This window comes from Sinocyclocheilus grahami, unplaced genomic scaffold (genome assembly GCF_001515645.1).
Source record: "Sinocyclocheilus grahami isolate Dianchi unplaced genomic scaffold, SAMN03320097.WGS_v1.1 scaffold237.1, whole genome shotgun sequence".
Taxonomy (NCBI): Eukaryota; Metazoa; Chordata; class Actinopteri; order Cypriniformes; family Cyprinidae; genus Sinocyclocheilus; species Sinocyclocheilus grahami.
The window spans coordinates 178,403-186,060 of record NW_015505416.1 but is presented as its reverse complement, the minus strand read 5'-3'; the positions used below and the strand labels follow the sequence as shown (position 1 = coordinate 186,060).

The window sequence follows — 7,658 nt, the reverse complement described above, 5'->3', positions numbered from 1 at the left end:
AGTGTGTGTGTGTGTGTGTGTGTGTGTGTGTGTGTGTGTGTGGGTGATGCAGCAGCAGCAGCAGCAGCAGCAGCAGTTGGCTGTGAGTGTAATTAAATGTGAAGGTGGAAGAGAGAGGAGTGAATTGCAGATTCATTTATCTTCTGCCAGTCAGACAGATACGGTGAGTGCATGTGAGGATGGCTGGCAGTTAGTCGTGCAGCACTGGACTGGAATTTGAGTGATGGAGTTTGCTGATTGAACTTCAGAGGGGGGTAAGAGAGGAGGAGCAGCATGGGTACAGTGTCGTGTAGTAGTGTTTAAATCTCTCTCTCTCTCTCTCTCTCTCTCTCTCTCTCGCTATCTGGAGTAATGTCATCAAAATGGACTGATTTTTTTTGGAATGGACATCTCCCCTAAAGGTAGCTGGCAGTCACTTTACAAACATACAATTGATAAATGGACTGGTGACTTACAGTGGAGGATTGTACATGGTGTGGTAGCCATGAACAGACATGTGGTGCACCTCAATCCAAATGTAGGGGTGGGTTGTCTTTTTTTGCAATGAAAATGAAACAATTTTTCATCTTTTTGTTTGGGTAATTTGTTTTATTTTTTATCACGTTGGGTATCACTTTTAGATGAAGTTTTTTCCTATCAATTGTTTATTCTGGGGCCAAAATATTCAGTTAGTCCAAAAAATTTTATCTTTGGAACTGCTACATTTACATTTACATTTAGTCATTTAGCAGACGCTTTTATCCAAAGCGACTTACAATTGGGGGATACATAAAGCTGCAGCCGTCTGTCTCTTCTGTTGACTAATCGCTTGCTAAACTCACTATCTGGAAAACAAGGAAAAACAAGATGCTTGGCAAAGATACATTAGATCCCTTGTTGATGTTCTTGGGTTTAGTTGCATCAAGACTCAGGATAGAACATGCATATTACAAACTTGTAGGGTGTTTACCAATGTTTGTCAATACTTGGGCCATAAATGGAGTGTTATGTGAAGTCAATGAATATGATGATTTGTTGTTGGATTTCTAAAGTCATTTTGTCATTATATTTGTTTGGGTTGTTTGGTTATTGTATTTTTTTTGTTATTATTAATATTGTTTTTGTTAGTATTATTATTATTATTATTTACAGATGTTTTGTAATTGAGACTGAAGATTGTGAAATGTAGATCGCAGTAGTAACACAGTATGGTATTACCTGTATTTTGTAAATAAAGGTGATTTCAATCTCTCTCTCTCTGGTTTCTGCACATGTTGGACGCAGTTGACAGCAGATACATTATTTTCATTCTAACGCCTCTGGATAACCATGTGTTTGTGCCAATTCAGAGCCAACAAGACCAGCATGAGTTAGTACTGGTTTGGTGCTGGTCTAGGTGACATTTTACTTGCTCTGCCAACATTTTTACTGGTCCCACCACAAAATACGTTTTAGCAATGTAATCTTGTGTTTTTTTTTCTATAATAATAATTTAAAAAGTGCTGCAGTGATGACTTTTTTGTAGGTCAACCCAAAGTTAGAGTCATTCTGGTTCCCTTGACAAAAATGCAATGGGATTTTCAACTGGCTTTTGAATTACTGCAGGAAATAAGCTTTGTGACCAGTAAAAGTTGATGAAACATAAGCTATAAACAAATTACACTACAGTCACATGACTTCAACATTACCACCATTAAACTTTCCGACAGCTTTCCGACAAAAAAAAAAAAAAAAACATTTTCCCTGAAACTTTGAGTTAGAATAGTTTTCAAGAACGCAATTATAAACCCACTGAGACTGTAAAAGTGGACTAGTGAGTAGATTAGTTTACCTGTTCGGTGTGATGATGTTTAATGTCCCTGACAACCTCAGTAGTCCCATTTAGCCAAGACAAGTAAAAGTAAAAAAATCTATAATAATAATAATAAAATTAACACTTTTTTATATCTATGTATTTTATGTCAGAATAAAACATGAAAATATCTTGAGTTTAATTAAAAATACATTCAATATGCCATTCAATATGCCACTTTAGAACCGGAAGTGCTAAAGTGCTAACTTGTTTCTAGGTTTTGGCCTGTTTTTTTGTTTCCACTTTCCTTAACAGTCTTGGGGAGAAAAACATTTAAATTAATAATAAATAAATACATCTAGAAAACTTCTGGTCTGCTTGTCTTACTGGTCTTCCACCCTAGTCAGGCTTTGCTGACTGGCTTTAGAAGAGTCCACCGAGTGAAACCAGCTAAACACCAGCTTGTCCAGTTAAAGACTAGCTTTGGCATACTGGGAGACCATCTTAAACAGTTAATACCAGAAACACAGCTTAGGCTTGTATAAAAAACAATACACACCCTCAATATAAAAACCAACACACCATGAACTTCATCAAAAGTTGCTTGGCGTATGTGCTCTGTACTGGTGCATTGTGGGAAATCCCCATTGTCCCTTCTGTGCACTTCTCAGTGAGTCAAACCCAGCACACCCACAGCTCTGTGTTCTCTTGAGAGCCGTGTTTATGAGTGGACCTCAGGATACGCCACACTCCGGTCAGCATGTCAGATCACTGGTGTGATTCAGTGGCTCGCTGCACAGGGAGTGACGTTAGAGGACATGAGAAGGCTAAAGGAGGGTGAGCAGGGGATAAATGCTCCTGACACACACACATTCACACTCACGGACACACAAACTTTGAAAGTTCTGCTCTGCTGACTAATAAGTAGTGGCCATTCTTCACCCCATCTGCTGCTATCTGTCCTTCTCAAGACAGGAAAGGTGGGTACTTCTTTCTCCTTTCTTTCCACCCACCTGTTTTCATCCTGTGTTCACTCCTCTTATTTGTATTTAATTATTTATTTTGGTCCTTTCAACCAGGATCTGGTGGATGAGTGTGATTTTGGCAAGTAGGAGAACCTGAATCAGCATCTTTTTTGGCATTTATTCTTGCAAAGTCTGTTCAGTGTATCCTAACCAGACTGGACACAATGAAGTGTAAAACCATAAATCACACATTTTCCCTGTTAATCGTCCAAGATTTTCTCCTAAACAGTCACAACAAGTGATGCACATCACACTGGCCCCAACATTAAAGGTGTTATGAAAAATAGTTATTTTAAATTGCAGTAAAATTTCATTATATAACTATTTTACTGCATTTTTAACCAAATAAATGTAGCTTTGATGTGCATTAGAGTCTTCTTTCAAAAACATACAAAAATCTTCCCTACTCCAAACTTTTAAGCAGTGTTGTGTACGTTTAGAATAAATTGAATCAATTACAGTAAACTGAATGTTTAAAGTTTACAAGGCAAATAAATAGATGTACAAGATGTACAACAAATGTAACATCACATGCCTAACTGGCTGCAGTTCGTAATATCAAAGCAATATTTCACATTCATTGAGGAAATAAAATTAATTGATGCTTTAAACTCTCTTGTATCAATTAAACAATCTACCCCTCTTTTCTACAGTCCTGTCAATCAGCCCATAACCTTTCTAATCGACATCCCCAGAGTCACCTCAACTTGTCTCGGTTTCATGGCTCCAGCCTGAAGCTGTAGCAGTGTCTCCTTGTTAGGCACCTCATATTGATTGCCTACACTACCCACAAAGCAATTTGTTCAGTAGCATCTCTTAGGGCACTGTCTGTCTGTGAAGAGTGTTATCTGAAGGCTGTTATCAGAGGCGGTCAGAACTCCATTCAGTGTCATATGGAGACGTTGAATGTTAATTGTGGGGTCAGGAGTTAATTGGCTAGTGTAGGACCGTGTGTAGACTGTGTCCGCCTGCAAATATAGTCAGAATAATGAAGTGTGCGTTCTGTTATACCTGAATGAAACTAGCCGTTAGCATTCCTATTCATCTCAAAGGGTCTAACAGAAAAAAATAGCAGTGCTGAAACTCAGAAACTGATTTGAGCTCTAAAACTCTCATCGTGCCACACACAACGACTGAGTAATTACGTACTGTCAAAAGAATGGCTGCAATCTCGATGTCCATTGTGAATAGGCATGCAGACAGACAGGACAGAGGTCAGGTCACGGTCTGTCTAATATCACAGGAAAACACACACAGCTGCAGACAAGATCAAGACGGGTTATTCATGGTCTTGACAAATGCACGTATTGAACTTAAACCAATACTTGTGTGCAAAATCATTACTGTATTTTCAGAAAATTACCAACGTCAGATTTAAATATGTATTGGATTGAGGTATTAGAATAAATTCTCAAAATGTGAATGTGAATTTACACACCCTTATGTTATTCGGTCTGTGAAACTTCAAAACGGACACAAAAGAACCTGAAAATGCACTGTATTATTGTAACATGTCCTTTAAAGTGTATTGAGTGACATTTTAATTAATTTAATTTATTTGTTGATGTTTTATATATCGTGCATGCTCATTTCCCCTGTTCTTACATAAATATTATTTACCAAATGTTTAATATTCAAAATACTAATAATTTAGTAACACAAATCACAAATTCTTAAATTCACTTGAAGCATTAAAAAAATATTATTATTATTTTATTTGTTTTTATTTGTTTTTCATTTATTAATTTATGTTTCTAATTTATTTAGACAAAATAGTGTAGAATTAAATTTTCAGACATTTTCGATAAATTTTTTTTTTTTTTTAACTTTTTTATTATTATTATTTTAACAAATCATCAGAATCTACAAAAAAAAGTTATAAAAATGATGACAAAAGATCGACAAATGTAGCATCAGATATGTCTGACTGCCTGCAGTTTTTGTCATATCATGGCAACATTTCGCATTTAGTGAGGACTTATAATATTTCATGCTAGAAACTCAATTAAACAATCGATTTGACAAAATAGAATAGAATTTTAATATTACACATTTTCGATTATCAGACATATGTTGAAAATATTTATTTGCTTATCGATATAGGCCACAATTTGTTGAATGGAAAAGAGCAGATAGGACATTCTGCTTGGTGTCTTCACTAATGGGGTGGAATGGTGGGACAAATTCTTGGGACCCACAGGTCCAGCAGAGCCCAGTGTAGGTTATGATTCTGCCTAACGTCTTATTTTGTGTTCCACTGAAGAAAGAAAGTCACATGGGTTTCGAACAACATAGTGCTGATTTTTGGGTGAACTGTCCTTTTAACAGAAGTCTGTCGGTGCCTTGAGCTTACAGTAGGTGTGTGTGCGTGTGTGAGACTCTTGGCAGAGGTTAATGTGCTAACACACCAGCCATGTGGTTTGAGAGATGAGTTGGCAGCAAGTAGAAGCAGTACAACAGGGAAGACTATGATAATACAGCGTGAGGACAGAAATTAAGCATTCACTTTGACCTGAGCATCTGCTCCTTTCATTGGGAGAGACTGGCAGGTTGACAATAGAGTTCACTGTAAAGGCAGTTGTGTAGAAACAACTTAAAAGTTCTTACAACCTCAAAACAAACCATTTGATGGTGAAAACATGACATATCAGTGACTGGAACGTCTTGGCACACATTTGGAGGATGTGTGTAATGACAAACTGACAACATTTCTCCCAGGAACTTTTCCAAACATTGTCTTGCAGAATAATAGTGGGTTTTGGACACATTCATAGTAGAGCTGTTGTCACTGTGGGATGTAATATGAAAGTTTAATATGTTATTTTAGATGTTAGTCTCTGTTTACTTAGTGTTTTTGGCCTGTTTGCCACTTATTTTTAAAACACTACAGAGATAAAAAGAGAGGAGATTTTAAAATTAATTTTACCCTATGAGCACCACAGCTTAATAAGCTATAGCTATAACTAGCTTGTTTGTTCATATTTACAAGGAACATGAACAAAATTGTTTCTCAAAATGAATGCCACCGCTTAATGTGGAAGGTGTGCCATTTGCTAAGCTATAGCTCTGATTAGTCTGTACGTTCATATTTACGAGGAACATTAACATAACTGTTTCTCAAAACATGAGCACCACAGCTTAATGTGGCAGGTTTGCAGCTCTGACTAGCCTGTATTCATATTTGAAGGAACAAAACTGAGTGATGATTTAAATGAATCAGTGAATGTCAATTTGAACCAGTTCATTAAAATGAAGCATCTGCTTGAACCAGCTTTGAACTACTTTCAAAGCAGATTGAATAAAAATGAATACTTTTTTTTCTAGTGCTATTTGAGAGAAAGAGCAAGGAAGGTGTTGTTTATTGCCCCGACTTGCTTGGTTGCACAATATAATGAGACTTAAAATCAGTGATGTAACATTTTATCATGCTACACCGCTAATCGCTAGAAAAAAATTGCTTGTTACTGGAAAAGCTACACTATTTTTAAAACAGCTTAGCTTAGGGTGACCATACGTGCCATTTTCCCAGGACGTTACAACCTCAAAACAAACCATTTGATGGTGAAAACATGACATATCAGTGACTGGAACGTCTTGGCACACATTTGGAGGATGTGTGTAATGACAAACTGACAACATTTCTCCCAGGAACTTTTCCAAACATTGTCTTGCAGAATAATAGTGGGTTTTGGACACATTCATAGTAGAGCTGTTGTCACTGTGGGATGTAATATGAAAGTTTAATATGTTATTTTAGATGTTAGTCTCTGTTTACTTAGTGTTTTTGGCCTGTTTGCCACTTATTTTTAAAACACTACAGAGATAAAAAGGAGATTTTAAAATTAATTTTACCCTATGAGCACCACAGCTTAATAAGCTATAGCTATAACTAGCCTGTTTGTTCATATTTACAAGGAACATGAACAAAATTGTTTCTCAAAATGAATGCCACCGCTTAATGTGGAAGGTGTGCCATTTGCTAAGCTATAGCTCTGATTAGTCTGTACGTTCATATTTACGAGGAACATTAACATAACTGTTTCTCAAAACATGAGCACCACAGCTTAATGTGGCAGGTTTGCAGCTCTGACTAGCCTGTATTCATATTTGAAGGAACAAAACTGAGTGATGATTTAAATGAATCAGTGAATGTCAATTTGAACCAGTTCATTAAAATGAAGCATCTGCTTGAACCAGCTTTGAACTACTTTCAAAGCAGATTGAATAAAAATGAATACTTTTTTTTCTAGTGCTATTTGAGAGAAAGAGCAAGGAAGGTGTTGTTTATTGCCCCGACTTGCTTGGTTGCACAATATAATGAGACTTAAAATCAGTGATGTAACATTTTATCATGCTACACCGCTAATCGCTAGAAAAAAATAGCTTGTTACTGGAAAAGCTACACTATTTTTAAAACAGCTTAGCTTAGGGTGACCATACGTGCCATTTTCCCAGGACGCGTCCTGGCCAGGATTTCTATATTGCCTAAAATATCTAGGTTTTGGCTTTGTTAGCGTGTGCAGATCGATCGGTGTATGACATCAAAATACCATACAGACGGTTCCTTATGCTTTCAAAATGCTCTCGAGGTACTTTGATGTCAAACACTGATCGATCTGAGCCGCGCTGCTTTTAAGTCGAACACACATCCTATGTACGCGTAATTGCATCGCTTTGACCGTAGATCCCACCTTCTCACACACACAATGATTGGTCCATTATGTACAATGCCTGCATGTTATTGGTCAAACTACTTTTCGATCATTACCTTCAGCAAGAATGAAAACAGGAAAAACCAAAACCAAAGCCAAAACAAATCCTGGCAAGGACGCGTCCTGGGAAAATGGCACGTATGGTCACCC

General features: G+C 37.0%; 1 protein-coding gene across 5 annotated transcripts in view; it reads left to right on the top strand.

Annotated features, from left to right (window-relative positions):
* LOC107597792 (disabled homolog 1-like) overlaps positions 1 to 7,658 on the top strand; it is a 171,127-nt gene that overhangs the window by 85,100 nt on the left and 78,369 nt on the right. The window lies entirely within an intron of this gene.